The following is a 17,316-nucleotide window of genomic DNA, read 5'->3' on the forward strand; positions in this document are numbered from 1 at the left end:
TTTCCCTTCCTTCTAGACTTATATTATTATTATTATTATTATTATTATTATTATTATTATTATTATTTATATAGCACCATCAATGTACATGGTGCTGTACAGAGTAAAACAAGACTTCTCTTCCATCGTGTTTGAGTCATAGGAAGAATTTGCTGCTGGGTTAATTGCTACTATAAAGAGACTTTGCTACAATCTCTAAGCATTGCAGGTGGGATGATTTTCTCGTCTTCTTTTGTCATGGTTCTTTTAAATTTGTTTCTATTGCTTTAAACAAATTCTAATAATTTTGCCTCACAACATGGGTTATTATTATTATTATTATTATTATTATTATTATTATTATTATTTATTACATTTATATACCACTCCATAGCCAAAGCTCTCTGGGCAGTTTACAAAAGCTTAAAACAGTGAACATTAAAAGAAATATACAAAAATCCCATTGAAATCATTCGTCTCATCTTAAACAAGTTTAACTCTGGATTATGACCATTGGATAAGATCACAATTAGCAAGAGTAGACTATTAAGGAATGGGACCTACCTGCTGCATCACACACACACACACATCCCAGAAACAGTGGGAACTGATCGCTCCAATGTCAGTGGGATGGTGAATCCACTCTGGGGGCCTTGCTAGACCTGCCGGGATAAGCCGGCAGGGAGGCGGGGCGACGGCGTGCAAACTTTAACGCGCGCCGCCCAGCCTCCTAGACGGCCGACCCGCAGGGACGACGGAAGCCCTGCAGCGTCGGCCATGTTTTTTTTTTTTTAAAGGGGCCATGTGGGGCCCGAAGCCGCCGGAGAAGGTAAGGGTTTTTTTTTAATTTAATCCCCCCCATCCGCCCCCCTCGCCGTCTCCTTCGTCGCCCTCCGCCCCCCCCACCATCTCCTTTGTCGCCCTCCGCCCCCCCACCATCTCCTTCGTCGCCCTCCGCCCCCCCCAACATCTCCTTCGTCGCCCTCCGCCCCCCCACCATCTCCTTCGTCGCCCTCCGCCCCCCCAACATCTCCTTCGTCGCCCTCCGCCCCCCCCACCATCTCCTTCGTCGCCCTCCGCCCCCCCAACATCTCCTTCGTCGCCCTCTGCCATCACCTCGCTGTCTCCTTCGTCGCCCTCTGCCATCACCTCGCTGTCTCCTTCGTCGCCCTCTGCCATCTTCCCCCCCCCCCCCGGATCACCCACCTCCTGGCACGATGGGCACAGCGCATCGTGCCAGGTCCGTGGCTTTTCGCGGCTCCTCGCGAGTAAGCGAGGAGCCGCGAAAAGCCGCGGAACTCTCCACACTTTCCCCAGCTCCGGCCTGAGGCCGGAGCTGGGGAAAAGGCGCGCCATAAGCGACTTCGCTTATGGCGCGTTGGAGAAGGCCTCAGCGCGGCCTGTCTCCGGATTCCCCTGTGCGTCATCTGGACGCACAGCAGGGAAGCCGGGACAGAAGGCGCGCTAAGGCCTCGTCTAGTAACGCCCTGGGTTTCAGTCCTTTGGAGTTCTGACTGAAACCTGAAGCGGATTTAATGCCCCACTGACATTGGAGCCACCAGCCTCCACTACCTGCTCCTGCAGATTGGGTAACCCTACAGGACTGTGTGGGATGTGGTGCTGGAATGTGCAGCAAGAAATACAAATTAGAAAAAAATCCGGGTCCATCCCTTGCTAAAGGAAAAATACCTTACTTCACCAAGAGCACCTCTGGATCCAAACTCCCTTACCTTTGTGCAGGCTAACAATAGAAATAAATGAACGAAAACATATGTGCCACCTAGGAAAATCTCACTTCTCTTTCTGGTATTATTTACGTCTATCTCTAACCCTCTTCCTTTATTTTTCCTGAATGGTCAAGTATTGCACAAGGCAGAAGTAACATTCAGTCAATCCATCCACTCTTTTTCTTTCAGCTGGTCAATGGTATGCATATTATGACAGATGCATTTGATTCATTCTCAGAACATGCTGCCAGTTATTTCCATCTTTTCTGGATGACTTTGAGAATAAGAGGTCAGGAAAGTCTCTGGTGAATTTTGGCATCTGCTATGAACTCATCCCATTTAATCCTTAGTTCTTTTCTGGGGTGTTTGCCTTCCAAAGTATTCAGATTCTTTTCTCTATCTTGGTCAACGTCCAGCTTTCACATCCATATGGCAGATGGAAAACAACAACATGAGTACTGAAGATTTATAGTGGAAAAGGTTGATATTTAACCTTTTGATCACCGGGTCTCATTTTAGGCTGGTAAAATCTAGCTTCCGTCTTGACAAACTGTGACATTCTCTTAACATTTTCACTTGTATGCACATTACTCATAAGCCCTTATCAGGATTTTTTCTCACCGTACAAGTAACATTGCATGGCGAGATAGCAGGACTTAGCCCTGCCCAGCTGTCACATCCCTTCCCAGCCTGGCCCTCATGATGTCCACAAGTTTGAGGAAGGTCTGAAGGGCAGAAGCTTGCTGAATGTGTGAAGGGCATCTGGGTTCATGCAGCAAGACAACCCATACTCAAGGTTCAGTATGGGTTGAGTGTGGATTGTTGTTGAACCATGAGTTATAGTGTTGTGTTATCCCAACTGCATTAAAAAACCATGGCTTCTTAACCACAAGCAACCCACAGTTCACAACCCAACAACAAACCTTGAGTTCTCTTCATGGGTTGTTCAAGGCTATCAAACCATGGTTTGTTAACACAGCTGGTTACACACAACACAACAACTGATGTTCCAACAACAACCCACATTCAACTCATACTCAACTTTCAGTGTAAGGGGGAATCCACACGTCGTACTGAGGCCGCTTCCATGCGGCCCCAGTGCATCCCGAAAACGATCGTGTAGCTTGCCTGTAAAAGAGACGAGGAAGAGGCGTCCTTGCCGCCGCCGCCGCCGCCACCCACCTCCCTCCTCGCCGGCTGGCTCGGAGAGCTAGGCAGAAGAAGGCGGGGTGGAGCCGGCCAGCAAGGAGAGAGGTGGGTGGCGGTGGCGGCGGCAAGGATGCCTCTTCCTCATTTCTTTTACAAGCAAGCTACACGATCGTTTTCGGGGTGCACTGGGGCCGCATGGAAGTGGCCTCAGTATGACGTGTGGATTCCCCCTAAGTTGTCATACTGTGTGAACCCAGCCTGTGAGCTGCTTACACTCCCCCTGAAGATACAAGTTTGCAGCTTGGATGTACTCCTGGATTCATTTCTGAGCCTGGATGGCCAGGTTTTGGCAGTGGCCACGAGTCCATTTGCACAGTTAAAGCTACTGCGCCAACTGCGCCCATTCCTTGAGATGTCAGACTTGGCCACGGTGACACATGCCTTAGTTACATCCCGTTTGGATTACTGTAATGTGCTCTATGTGGGGCTGCCTTTGAAGACTGTTCGGAAACTTCAATTGGTTCAAAGAGCTGCAGACTATCTACACTACTGCTTTTAAAGTGCTTTAAAGCACTTTGAAAACATTTTGAAAACTGTATATGCAGTGTGTCCTGGGCCCCAACAGTTGTCAAAACTGTTATAAAGTGCTTTAAAGCACTTTAAAGCAGTAGTGTAGATCCTGCCAGATTGTTGACCGGGACTGGTTACAGGGAGCATACAACTCCCCTGTTAAAACAGCTGCACTGGCTTCCAGTCGGTTTCCAGGCACAATTCAAAGTGCTGGTTATCACCTATAAAGCCCTTTATGGCTTGGGTCCAGGTTATCTAAAAGACCATATTCTCCCATATGAGCCTGCCTGTGCTCTGAGATCATCTGGGGAGGCCTTTCTCTCAGTCCTACCAACATCCCAGGCACGCCTGATGGGTACATGGGAGAGGACCTTCTCGGTGGCTGCTCCAAGGCTCTAGACCTCCCTTCCCAGGGAGGCTAGGCTGGCTCCCTCTGTGCTACACTTTCAGAGGCAGGCAAAAACTTTTTTGTTTCAGCAGGCTTTTGGAGCTACTCTGGACCTGTGTTAATGTATTGGATCCCTCCCCTTTTTAATCTGTTACTGTTGTTGTTGTCGTTGTTGTTTTTAAAAATAACATGTTTTTAATTTTACTGTAGGTTTAATTCTATTTTAACTTTTGTACAACTATATGGTTTAATTGTACATGTTTTAATCCTGTAAACCGCCTTGAGTCCCTGTACTGGGAAAAAGGCAATATAAATAAATAAATAAATAAATAATAATAATAATAATAATAATAATAATAATAATAATAATAATACTCTGATCAGCAAACTTGAGCTCATCAGGGTTGCAGATCACTGTCTGAAAACAAACCCCCAATCCCCAAATTGCTTGACTCTACCTAGCCTGTAAAGGTGAATACCCTAGGCACTGCCAAGATATCAGGACTGTGGCAAGAATGTGTGGGATTTTCTGCCAAAATAAATTCATCATTATTGGGTATTATGCATTTTGACTTTGTGGGGCGGGGGGAAGAGAGGGAGTCCTAATGTCAGGGGTTGGCAAGGCAAGGCAGTCGCTGAGGGCCCAGGGGCTCAGAAGAGGTCATCTCCTTAAGACATTCCCATCACTGCCACCCGTCCTCTGCAGAGCCATGTCAGCAGGAGAAAGTGGCTGGCACAGCTCTTGAAAGAGCCTACCAGACTCAAATGCCAGCCTCTGATGAGCAGATGGGGAATAGGGGAAATGGAGGGGGAAATGGGGGTGAGCGGAGGGGATAGGCAATGGAGACAAGCGGATGATGTTGGTGGGGATGGGCGGGGAGATGGGAAGGGGATGGCAGCAGTATTGTGAGGGGGTGGCACCATGTCCAAGGGCACTCAGAAGTATGACACCAGCCCACCGTGGAGGCACCATTTGTCGATACACCACACGGAGACGGCTGTGTAATCATGGTGAGTGGTTGGAGCTATGCTGGTTCAGACAAAAAGCCACTGTGTGTCATGCCCATATTGTTGCATGTTATGGCAATACTGCTAAAACAATATACTAGGCAGCACAGCATTGGAGATAGGAAAACATATTTTATGTCAGTTGAAGAAGAGGTACATCAGCAGCAAATTATGCTATGCACACTTGTAAGAAAGGCCTTTGAATTTCATCTTGAAATATGTGTGTGAGGGAGTAACTTTCCCTACAACTAAAAAGTGCATTTAGTTTGCCATAGCTTTGTATATGTATATTGCCTTGTGACTCCAAATAATGCCCAAGGTTTTCAGATTTTCAAAATCCAGTTCATGCTAACCTGGCTGTGAACAGCCGTGATTGTCAACAAAGACAATCTGGCAGGTAAGATACATATTAGATACAAATCCAGTACTCACTGCAAACTGGTAGACAGGATTTGAAATGGGAGCTGTTGGGTATGCAGCCGTAGTTCCAACAAAGCATCAGGAGTGTAACCGCTATCTGCGATCTTTTTTATCTTAATGGCTTTGTCTTCCAGCCTTGAAATTTACTGTGGTTCTTTTAATACCTTTTCCTATTTTCCCTGATGCATTCAGTGGCCACTGTGTTCTTCGTAATAATTAATGTGTCATAAGACTGTAACTATGCTACACCTCCTCCATATGTTATTCTTAGCCATAAATGAATTCCGCATTAAATAGCAGTGATCAAGGTGCGTAATAGTTGACAAGGAGAGCCACCACCACCTTAAGCTCTCATTACATCCTGCAAGCAGGTCAGGCTTCTGTTTTATGGTGTAACAGGAATTGTATTTAAAGTCTTCAATGGCCTGTGAAATACATAAAAATGATTTATAAAGGAATTATCTGGTTCATCTGATAAACTCTACATACTAGCTTACTCCTTCTTCTTTTTTAACCTGAGTGAGAGGGTTAAATATGGTCTTTCCTTCTGCTTTTTGTTAGTTGCTGACTAAGGACAGAGGAGCTTTTTAAAGGATGCAAGCAAGTATCTTGCAAGCATGTGGCCAGCTGTTTCTAGGGTGGGGGGAGTCCAGTTCATAATTTCATGGAAAATCCACATTACTCTCAGTACTCTGGCCTTCATTCTGATGGGCTTGCTCACATCCAATGCTCAGCCAATTAAATATTGAGAGGATAAGGGTTTGAATCAATAAAAAAAGAAGTAATCAAGTTGGAACTTACCTGCTTACTTATGAATTCTTGCCCTGAAAAACTGACTAGAAACATTTTAAATAAATAGATAAGTAAATTTCTTACTTCGAGTCTTGCGCGTGGAGGGAAGTATATGATGTAACCTTGAAAAGCCCCTCAGAGAAATGTGTACATTCAGAGTAGGGATGGGGGAGAATTTCATTCAGTTATTGTGGGGAGAAACTGCACAAAACAGCATTTTATTAAGGAAAACTGCTTGCCAAAAATGTGTATATTAAGCAAATGTGTATACAAAACTGAGCATTTCAGGGGAAACACAAAAATACATGTGAACTTTCATGTGCACTTCAGTTTATTTAAAGTCGCAAGCTGATGCAGAAATAGGATGGAATGAATTTAAGATGGAGAACAATGGAAAACGGAGAAAAACCAAAATTGACAGATTTGTCCATCCCCAAAGAGACCAATCAATAATCCCAATCCCTCTGAGATTTACAGAAACAAGCAGAAAGACTCAAGAGCAGTTAGGATGTCAACATTATCAATACAAAGCAATCTGCAATATGAAAAGATGTTCAAAGTTCTAACAGGATCAACAGACTGCAGTTTTTCCTGTTTATTGCAGTTAACATACTGTATATTTTAAAATTATAACTATCTTGAACCTTGGACTAGGAAAGAAAGGAAATATAAAGTATATTCACTGTGCAGGATATTGCACAACCTGTATTTCATTTTAAACTTTTATTGAAATTAATTGTTCACCATGACTATGAAAGTAAGACTGTATAGCCACGTCATCTTTTGTCAAGTGATACATATGATTTAGCAAACTCAGGAGATAAAGTGAAATGATCTGTTTCACTGTGTCTTATGATGAAAGAAATTCATTATCAGATACAGCAGGAGAAAAATGACTGGAATAAACAACTTGAATGGTTTCAGTGTTTCTCTTCAGCACTTCAGAATACCACAATCTATCTGAAATATCAGGCAGTAAATACTTCTGAAGAAGATGGGCAATTTCTAGACTCGGCGTGACAGCTAATTGTAATAGCACATTTAACACAAAATGATAGCAAAATAAAAGTTTCTGGAAAGGATGGTGCTTTAGTAATACAGACAACACATCTGATCTTCACATGGAATAGCAAGCACATTAATTTTATCTTTTCCAACTCTATCGTCTAATGAAATGAATCATTAAATGGACCTTGAGGGCTCAATTATTCCTCTTAATCGGCAGAGATAGGGAGGAGGAGGTGTCATCCTATCACCCTGCCTATGATTATTATGCCTTAATCTGCAGTGTTTCCAAGGACACCAGGCAAACTGTGGTAGCTGTCCCTGTACAGAAGACTCAGTCAAGATTCCCTAAAGCTGGCAAGGAGTTTAAATAATTTGTATCAAAAGTGCTCTTGTTGTTCAAGTTGTTTTGGAAAACAGAACTGTTCCATGGGTTGGATCCAGACCTAGTCATGATTTATTAATTAATAAATTAATAAATGATTTATTAATTAATTAATAAATGCATTTTTATAACGCCCAATAGCCGAAGCTCTTTGGGCAGTTTACAAAAATTAAACCATTCAAAATATAAAACAAACAGTATAAAAGCATAATATAAAATACAATATAAAAACACAGACAGGATAAAATCAAGCAGCAATGCAGAAATCAATACTGATTTAAAATACAAATTTAAAAAAGCAAAGTTAAAATTTATTTTATAGACTGTTAAAATGCTGAGAAAATGAAAAGGTCTTCACCTGATGTCTAAAGGAGTGTAGTGTAGATGCCAGTTGAACCTCTTTAGGGAGCTCATTCCACAGCCAGGGTGCCACAGCAGAGAAGGCCCTTCTCCTGGTAGCCCCCTGCCTCACTTCCTTTGGCAGTGGCTCATGGAGAACGACCCCTGAGGATGACCTTAGAGTCCAGGCAGGAACATGTGGTACAAAAAAGAACCCTAAAGGCAACCACCATAGAAACAAATTCAACACATTGAATTAAATAGTCATTCAAACAATTATTCTACTCCAAGTAATTTTTTACTAAAGTAACCACTTTACAATACAATGCTACTACCACATGTATAACATTTCATTACATATCCATGATATTCAACACCTGTGTAGCATTTCCTCATATAACATTTGCATTTAGTATCCAGACCCATCAACATTCAAACACATTTAACACTTGAATCTAAATCATTCATTATAACAAAACCAAAATTATTTGTTTAACAAGGTTCATGATATTCCTTGTTTCGAAATATCTTCTTCCAAAACGTTGGTCCTTGTACTCTGTAAGACATAATACCAAATAACCATATTTGTTTAAAAGTTACTCCACGGTAACAGTTCTTATTTTCAGTCCTTTTTCTTCTTACCGGTTCACAAAATAAGGACATCCCAAATTACCTTTTATTCAAATAAACTTACCGCCAACAGGCAGTGGAAAGCTGACGAAATTTTTCTTTATAAAGTTTTTCAACATGAGAACATCTTCCGGAATTTTATCTATACAATATACAAAAGGCTAAATTAGCTATACTTCAACTAAATCCACATCGGACAATGCCGTTGAATGTTGATGGGTCTGGATACTAAATGCAAATGTTATATGAGGAAATGCTACACAGGTGTTGAATACCATGGATATGTAATGAAATGTTATACATGTGGCAGTAGCATTGTATTGTAAAGTGGTTACTTTAGTAAAAAATTACTTGGAGTAGAATAATTGTTTGAATGTCTATTTAATTCAATGTGTTGAATTTGTTTCTACGGTGGTTGCCTTTAGGGTTCTTTTTTGTACATATTTTCACCACCATTGCCTTTTCTAGTATAGGAACATATGGTACACCCGCTGAAATCAAGGGAACCTAACTTAGTCATGACCAACTGAAATCCTATTTTCAATGGGTGTACACTAAGTATGACTAGGAGCTTCTCTACATTAGAAATTTATTGCACATTCATGATTGGTCACCCACGGAAGTTTGCAGGTCCTTTAGAAGATGTCGTCAACTTCCAGGATGTCTCCTGCACCTCCCCCCGCCCTTATCCCACTTTTAAAAAAGCACTGATATAATCAGCTATTAAAAACAAACAAACACAAAATTGGTCCCATGTAAAATTGGTGTTTCACTATAATTCCACCACTACAAGGCACTGTTTTGTTAAATTGAATACAGCATGCAGAGAGAGGAAGTATTCCGTTCAAACCACGTGGTCGCCCATGTAATTTAGCCAATTATAATCCCAGAAAGTAGGTGGAAGCAGAAAGCCCAGGTAAGGCAGTGGGAATTTTTTTAAAATGTAAAGAACCTCTAGGTCTGGAGCACCCCATTGTTACTGACCTCAAGAATGCCCACAGACCTGGGTTTAGGAGAGAAGAATGGAATTCTCTTTCCTCCCTTTTCCCATGAACAAAACGGACTACTATGAAATTGAGAAAGAATATGTGTATCATGCACTACAGCTCAAAAGCTGTAAACTATTGTTCTAAAACACTACAAAAGTCAAATTAAACATGGTGGGGAAAGTAGAAAAGGGCAGGAGGTGTTTTTTTTTAATTCAGTCCATTGTGAGTCCGTAATCCTTACTGAAGGGTTTATGAGTCATGCTTGTACATAATGGCAAGTTGTAATAATATACACAGTACAGTTCTCAGAGCCCTTCTACACAAGACTTTTATTGTGTGCTAGTGATTGCTCACTCACGGTAGTTTGAGGGTCCTTTACATGACATCCTCCTCCTCCAGGGCCTCCCCTGTTCTTTGCAACCATTATTGCATTTTTTGTTTCTAACAGGGAAAGTCTGGTTTTATTTAGAAATGGCAGAATGAGAGTCTCGCATAATTGTGAAATTCCTTTGTTCTACAGCGCCATCTAGTGCTTGTATAATGAAAATCTAGAAAGGCAGAAAAAGAAAAACCCTAGGGAAGGGGAAACATGTAAAGGAGCCAATCTTAATCCTGCAAAGAATCTGGAAATAGAAGCCTCAGTAAAGAAGTGGGATAAAAGCCTCACTTAGAAAAGCTCTCAGTCTTCCTTTCCCCACATTTTTGTTTTCTTTTATCAAGAAAAACACTGTAGCAAGATCTTCAATGGTCTATCACCATATAACTGTCCTTACTTTATACTGTCAGTTAAAGGCAGACAGTGCAATCATTTAACAGCCTGGCCCTAAGAAGGGGATAATGACAGTGGAGAAAGAGTGCATACTTCTTGCCAAAGGTGCCCTCCAGGCTCCAGGCCCCTCATGATTTTTTTTAAAAAAAAATATCCTGAGAGGACGGCATGTTGTAAAGCAATGTGATGACCTTGAACACCATCTTAATTTCCAAGATTGACATGTGGCAGTGCCCCACCCAGGGACGACATGTCCCCATCCCAGGAAGTGCATGATCACAGCACCCCACAAAGGGATGGCATGATCAGTGGCTCCCCATGCACTTCCTGGGATGAATGACACATGCCTATAGAGTCCCGCTGGGCAAGAGAGGCAGGGGTTTCTGCCCTTCTTGCCTCGTAACTCTGTAGGCATGTAAAATAGTCAACAGAGCCCAACAGATGACACAATAATCAATGGTTGTACAGATAGTCAACTCCACACACTGTTGATTATTTGGGTTGGTTATTTCTAGGAAATAATCAACCGTGGTGTGTTTTTTTCCCCAACAGACGACACAACAGTCAACAGTTGACTATTTAATCAACAGTTGACTATTTAATCAACTATTGACTATTGTGTCATCCAAACCCAGTCAGTATATAATGGGCATCTCCTTTTGGGTAGAGGTGTGCAGGAAAACAACCTTTGAACAAAGTTCTGGAATTTATCTCTGCAAATACATTCGTATAATAATTCAATTTAAGTGGCAGTAGAAAAGCAATATTTTTATTTTTCAAAATGTATTTTGTGGTTGAAAAACAACATTCATTTTTTGAACTCTCAAAAAATGAATGTCTGGTGTTTTACACTGGAAACACCAGACACAGGAGTTGCTTTTTAATTGCATTTAGCAGAGAGAACTTTTTAAAAGCATAGACACTACCCATAGTCAATTGCCAATATCTTACCTTGACTGAACTCTTACAAATGAAGGTCAGATACTTGGAAATTTGCATAATTTCTCGCACAACAGTTGACAATTCAGAAAATCCTCTAGAGTTGCTATGAATAAGATTGTCAGCAGCCATATAAAGTTCTGCCTTCTTTCAAGAAATACATAGCACGTTTAATAATATTCAGAATTTTGTTTTTTGGGTCTTGGCCCCATTAAAAAGTGAATTAATTGTTTTAGGCAGGTACATTGGCTTGAACCGAAACAGTAATTAAAACTAGTCCTTCATTATTAATTCTGAATAATCTGCTTAAATTTTAAAGCCATCAGCCTTATGTAGGCCTTATGTCAAGTCTCATAAAAGTGTCAGAAGTTATTATTCAAGAGATAGATGCTTTTGTGACAGTCAGTTATTTTCATATCAGGAATGACAATTAGGCGGCAAAGTGCTGTAGGAAGAAATGCCTTATTTAGTAATCAACGTGTCTGAAACTGAATCCACGAGTGAGATTTTGTCAAGATTTTTCTAAAGATAACGTGCAGGCTCTCCCTTCTGTTTATATTAAAGAATTATTTTTAGCACTCTTGTACTTCCTTGAATGTTTTAAGAAAATTTTGTATGGAATAATGTCATGTAAACAAAACAGCTTGACAGAAAGGCTTGGAAAGGCTGAGGAACAACAGCAGGAGAAGAAGGCTTTGGTCCTCATTTCTTGGCATTTGGTTGGCCACTGTGTGAATCAGGATGCTGACCTAGATAGGTCCTTGGTCCAATCTCGCTGGGTTCTTCTTAAATCCTTATGAAATTATGTATAATGCCGCACCCCGCCCCCAGTTCTAGAAAGAAAGAAAGAAAGAAAGAAAAGAAAAGATTGCCTTTAGACCTGGCTGAACAAAGCATAAAATAATGCTCAAAAGAATATTTTGGTATAAAAACATGGGCCACAATCCATGCAGAAGAGCCTGTGGAAGAAAACAAAAATGCTAGAGAGCCAGTGTGGTGTAGTGGTTAAAGAGTTGGACTGGGAGTCGGGAGACTCGGGTTTTGGTCCCCACTTGGCTAGGAAACTGACTGGGTGACTTTAGGCCAGTCACTGACTCTCAGCCTAACCTACCTCACAGGGTTGTTGTTCTGAGGGTAAAATCGAGAGGAGGAGGATCATGTGAGCTGCCTTGGGTTCCCTGCAAGTTGGGGAAAAAGGTGGGATACAAATGTGATAATAAAAATAAATAAATAGTAGTTGTTTCTAGGGCAGGGGTGCAATGGCTTTGGACCTCGATACTTGAGGGAGCACCTCTCCCTATATATGTCTGCCCGAGACTTAAGATCTGTTGGAGGAGCCCTCCTCCATGTTCCACCAACACAAGACATATGCTATGGTGGGACATGGGAGAGGGTTTTCTCTTTTGTGGCACCCCGACTGTAGAATGCCCTCCCCTTGGAGGCCTGACTGGCACCAACGCTGACTTTATTCTGGCACCTAGTAAAAACTTGGCTTTTTAACAAAGCCTTTAATGGTTAAATTCACCCAAATGGCACCTTGTTTTAACTGTTTTTGGTTTTGCTGCTTTTAAATTCTGTACTGGTTTTAGCTTGATTAATGGTTTAATTTGTTTTTAGCTGTGCACATTTATTGTTTTCTATTGTATAATTTTATCTGTACTGCCACCCTGAGATCCTAGTGATATAGAGCAGGATACAAATGTTTTAATAAACAAGTAAACACCTCTGGGGGTCCCAAACCAGTCCTCCGGGGCTTCTCCAGAAGGCCCTGCCCCTTTTGCCCCAATCACCAATGGTTTAATGTTTTCCCACTTTTTGTGTGATTTCCCCCCTCCCATTCTAAAAGGTCAAAATGCTTCTCCTAAGGCTTTGGTATTGGCAGTAAGAGCTTAAAGCTACAATATGCTGTTATTTTTGGTACTTTGGTCCTTCCTCTTTGGCCTTTGGGCCCACCCACCACTGGGATGTGGCCCCCAAGGACTCCTCCATAATGGAATTCATCCTTCAGGCTGCAAGTGGTTCTGCACTCCTGTTCTAGGAGATACATGGAGTGGGGGGGAACTCTCTTCAACTAAATGGCCTAGCCTTGTTGGAGCATGTTCAGGACCATCTTTAGTTGAAAAGGGCCCAAAGGGCATCTTTGGTCCCCCCCACCCCCACATTTGTGCAATTTCTAAATCATTTTTCCCCATTACAATTGTAGTCCATTGTACAACTTTGATGCATGATTTAGCTATGGGGCGGTATATAAATGCAATAAATAAATAAATATGATTTGCATGTTTGATTTATCCCTGTCGTAAAGATGTCACATTTGTACACTAGTATCTGTAACCCTGTATTGTACTATTTGTCTTTAGGTGTTGAGAGGTTGGTTGAGTAGATAACCTATGAAAGGAGGAAGAGGGAAGTGGATGTGGGGACTGGCAGGGGAGGGGAAGGAGTCCAGCAAGGAACCTAGCTGAACCTGGGAGCGGGGGTGGGGGGTGGAGAGAGAGAGAGAGAGATGCTTACCTCCCTGGAGCCACACAAACATGGGAAAGAAAAAGAAAAAGGAGCAGGGAAAAGCTGGCTGGGTTCTCCAGAAAAGTGGGGGTGATGAAGGAAGGAGGTCTGACAACCTAGTAGATCTGCCAGGGAGAGGAGGGGTTGTGTTACTAATCTGTATCTCCGCAGCAGTTCAGGGAGCAAAGGTGGAAGTAGTGGGCTATCTCTTTAGCAACACAGAGAGAGAAAGGGGAGGGGAGGGAGGGGCATTCCATAAGACCCCTCATGGTAGAGTTAGGCTTCTATGGGTCAAAAGCTATTGGGCTGTCTCGATGCTGCCTATAACAAAACAATGTCAAAAAAACTGTCTTTGCTGGCTCATCAAAACTAAGATGTGTGCTAATTTGGGAGTAAACTATACTGACATTCTTTCCTTCCTCCCAGCTTAAACAACTACCTGTTGATCCATCTGGCTTCTAGAGCCTAATTATAATTTTGAAAGTGATATCTGAGGAGAGGAAGAGGTCAAGGGATTTGGAAAATAATAGACTTGCCAGAGGGGTGGTCGCTTTGTATCATGTACACCATTCTGCTTTGAATGACAGGCTTGGCTTTTAAAATAGCAGACTTCTCCTGTCCTTTTCTCAAGCAAGAATGAAGTCTTCTTTTCCATGTCAAAAATAGCAGAATATTGGGTTCTCCCACATTGGCACATTAAGGCTGGAGTTAAAATCGCAGGAAGAAACATTAACATTCTCAGATATGCAGATGACACCCCTTTGATGGCTGAAAGTGAGGAGGAGCTAAGGAGCCTTATGACGGTGAAAGAAGAAAGTGCAAAAGCTGGGTTGCAGTTAAACCTCAAAAAAACCAAGATTATGGTAACCAGCTTGATTGATAACTGGCAAATAGAGGGAGAAAACGTGGAGGCAGTGACAGACTTTGTATTTCTGGGCGCAAAGATTACTGCAGACGCTGACTGCAGCCAGGAAATCAGAAGACGTTTACTTCTTGGGAGGAGAGCAATGACAAATCTTGATAAAATAGTTAAGAGCAGAGACACCACACTGACAACAAAGGTCCGCATAGTTAAAGCAATGGTATTCCCCGTAGTAACCTATGGCTGCGAGAGCTGGACCATAAGGAAAGCTGAGCGAAGGAAGATAGATGCTTTTGAACTGTGGTGTTGGAGGAAAATTCTGAGAGTGCCTTGGACTGCAAGAAGATCAAACCAGTCCATACTCCAGGAAATAAAGCCAGACTGCTCACTTGAGGGAATGGTATTGAAGGCAAAACTGAAGTACTTTGGCCACATAATGAGAAGACAGGATACCCTGGAGAAGAGGCTGATGCTAGGGAAAGTGGAAGGCAAAAGGAAGAGGGGCCGACGAAGGGCAAGATGGATGGAGGATATTCTGGAGGTGACAGACTTGACCTTGGGGGAGGTAGGGGTGGTGACAGCTGACAGAAAGCTCTGGTGTGGGCTGGTCCATGAAGTCACGAAGAGTCGGAAGCGACTGAACGAATAAACAACAACAAATTCAAAACATAGTAGCTACTGCTTTAAGCAGCTGCTGCTGCTGCTGCTGCTGCTGCTGCTGCTGCTGCTTCTTCTTCTTCTTCTTCTTCTTCTTCTTCTTCTTCTCCTCCTCCTCCTCCTCCTCCTCCTCCTTCTCCTTCTCCTTCTCCCCCTCCCTTCCCCTCTTCTTCTTCTTCTTCTTCTTCTTCTTCTTCTTCTTCTTCTTCTCCTTCTCCTTCTCCTTCTCCTTCTCCTTCTCCTTCTCCCCCTCCCTTCCCCTCTTCTTCTTCTTCTTCTTCTTCTTCTTCTTCTTCTTCTTCTTCTTCTTCTTCTTCTTCTTCTTCTTCTCCCCCTCCCTTCCCCTCTTCTTCTTCTTCTTCTTCTTCTTCTTCTTCTTCTTCTTCTTCTTCTTCTTCTTCTTCTTTCTTTGGGTGTATTCCCTTAGAACACATCCTCATAATCACTCCTGTTCCTTCCCTACCCGAGTTTCCCCTCATAACAACCATGTGAAACCATGTGTAGTTTGAGAGGTATTTTCCAAAGCTGTCTCATCAGTTTGAATTTTCATCTCCTCCCTTATGGCTAAACCCAGTCGTTGTTTTTTCCCCATTGTATCTCACTCATCCCAAAGGAATAGCCACTTCCCCCCTCCCCCAATTTCCACCTCTTCCCAGTTGCATGTATCTAGGTAATGATCCCAGAACCCTTTTACTCAGAAACACAGCCATTAGGCAGAATGAGACATCTGCAACAGGTCGCAGTTGCTGAGAGGCAACGGTAGCAGTTTCCAGGCTATCCTACTGTATCAAAGGACAGAGCAGTGGGGAGCCCCCACTGCAATCCAACTCTCCCCACCCCCCATACACACTGGTTTCACCCCCAGATTAAACAACAGAAGTGAGTTTTAGTGGCAAATAGTCTCGCTTTGCTATAATACTGTATTATGTCTACCTTCAGAAACATCAAAAGGTATTGTTTATACTTTATTTATTTTGGGAATTAAATGGACTTAAAAGAAAAACCTTCATTGGTTGCTGAATCAGGCTTTGGAAGCAGCAGCTACAATAATGCTTTTGTCAAACAATCCCTGTACCAGGTGCTGGAACAGCAGAACAGGTAACACATACTTCCATACACCCATACACCCCAGCATTTGCCTTTCTACATACACAGAAGCCCTATTCAGGCATTCTGAAGCCCAATAGGGCAAAGGTGCAAGGAGAAGGAGCACTCCAGCCCCATCCCTCTCCCTCATAGCATTTGTTGCCCTCAAGTCATGGAGGGTGACTGACTGAAAAGGAGAGCCTCCTCTGAATGTGGAGACTCTCCATGCTAGCCAGAACACTGGAAAATCCCCGTTCTGGGTTTCATGGAGAACCACCATGGACAGGTAGGCTCTCCTCTTCAGACAGTCACCCTCCACAAGTTGAGGGCAATAAAGCAATGAGGAAGAGGGGCAGGACTGGAGTGCTCCTTCTCTTCATGCCTTTGCCTGGTTCAGCTTCGGAACACCTGGATAGAGGTTATATGGGTCCACAAGCCTGGTATGAATTTTGCAGGACAAGGTCATAACTATGTGGGTCCTAGCATACTGAATGAATGACCCAGTCCCTCAGAAAGCATGTGGCCCTTTCACACACCGCTTGCATAAATCCCCTCGCTCCCATTCCAACAATATCTACATAGTAGACATACAATTGGCATGGGGAAAGGAGTACACAAATCCACTTCTGTATCCCAATTCTTAGTGCCTAATCCTAATTTATCTAGAATGGCTAGAGTAGTTTCACACACAGATACACAGCAATAGGAAAAAGTGGTGACTGCAGAAATAAATTTAGATTGGAAGTAGAGTGAGCAAATATGTGCTGAAATATTCTTTTAACTTAAATAAGAAAAGCTTTTGTTCTTGCTGATCAGTAATTAATGGTTTGTATGTATTGATAGAATTATGCTTCAAATGCTCTTAAGAAGAAAGCATAATTTATTCTATAAAAAAGAAAAAAGCCAGGAGAAATATATTAGGCCATTCTAAAAATGAAATTAGAGATAAGCAAAAATGACAGAATTGACTGTTATGAAAAATGCATCTTTATCTGTAATTGTTTTCAGGACTTTGTTCTATTACTTTAGGAAAGATCTGTGATCATAATCCATATGAGTGTTTTATAATGCACAAACAAGAAAAGGTGGAAAGGATTGACTTGAGGTGTGTGTGTTT

At 42.3% G+C, this 17,316-nt stretch overlaps 1 long non-coding RNA gene across 1 annotated transcript in view; it reads left to right on the top strand.

Moving 5' to 3' along the window:
- LOC134399527 (uncharacterized) overlaps positions 1-17,316 on the top strand; it is a 115,514-nt gene that overhangs the window by 95,820 nt on the left and 2,378 nt on the right. The window contains exon 2 of the long non-coding RNA XR_010025502.1: positions 17,208-17,304. This is a non-coding gene — a long non-coding RNA (uncharacterized LOC134399527). The remainder of the gene's footprint in view (positions 1-17,207; positions 17,305-17,316) is intronic.

The sequence above is a fragment of the Elgaria multicarinata genome, chromosome 5, assembly GCF_023053635.1.
Source record: "Elgaria multicarinata webbii isolate HBS135686 ecotype San Diego chromosome 5, rElgMul1.1.pri, whole genome shotgun sequence".
In the NCBI taxonomy this organism is placed as follows: domain Eukaryota; kingdom Metazoa; phylum Chordata; class Lepidosauria; order Squamata; family Anguidae; genus Elgaria; species Elgaria multicarinata.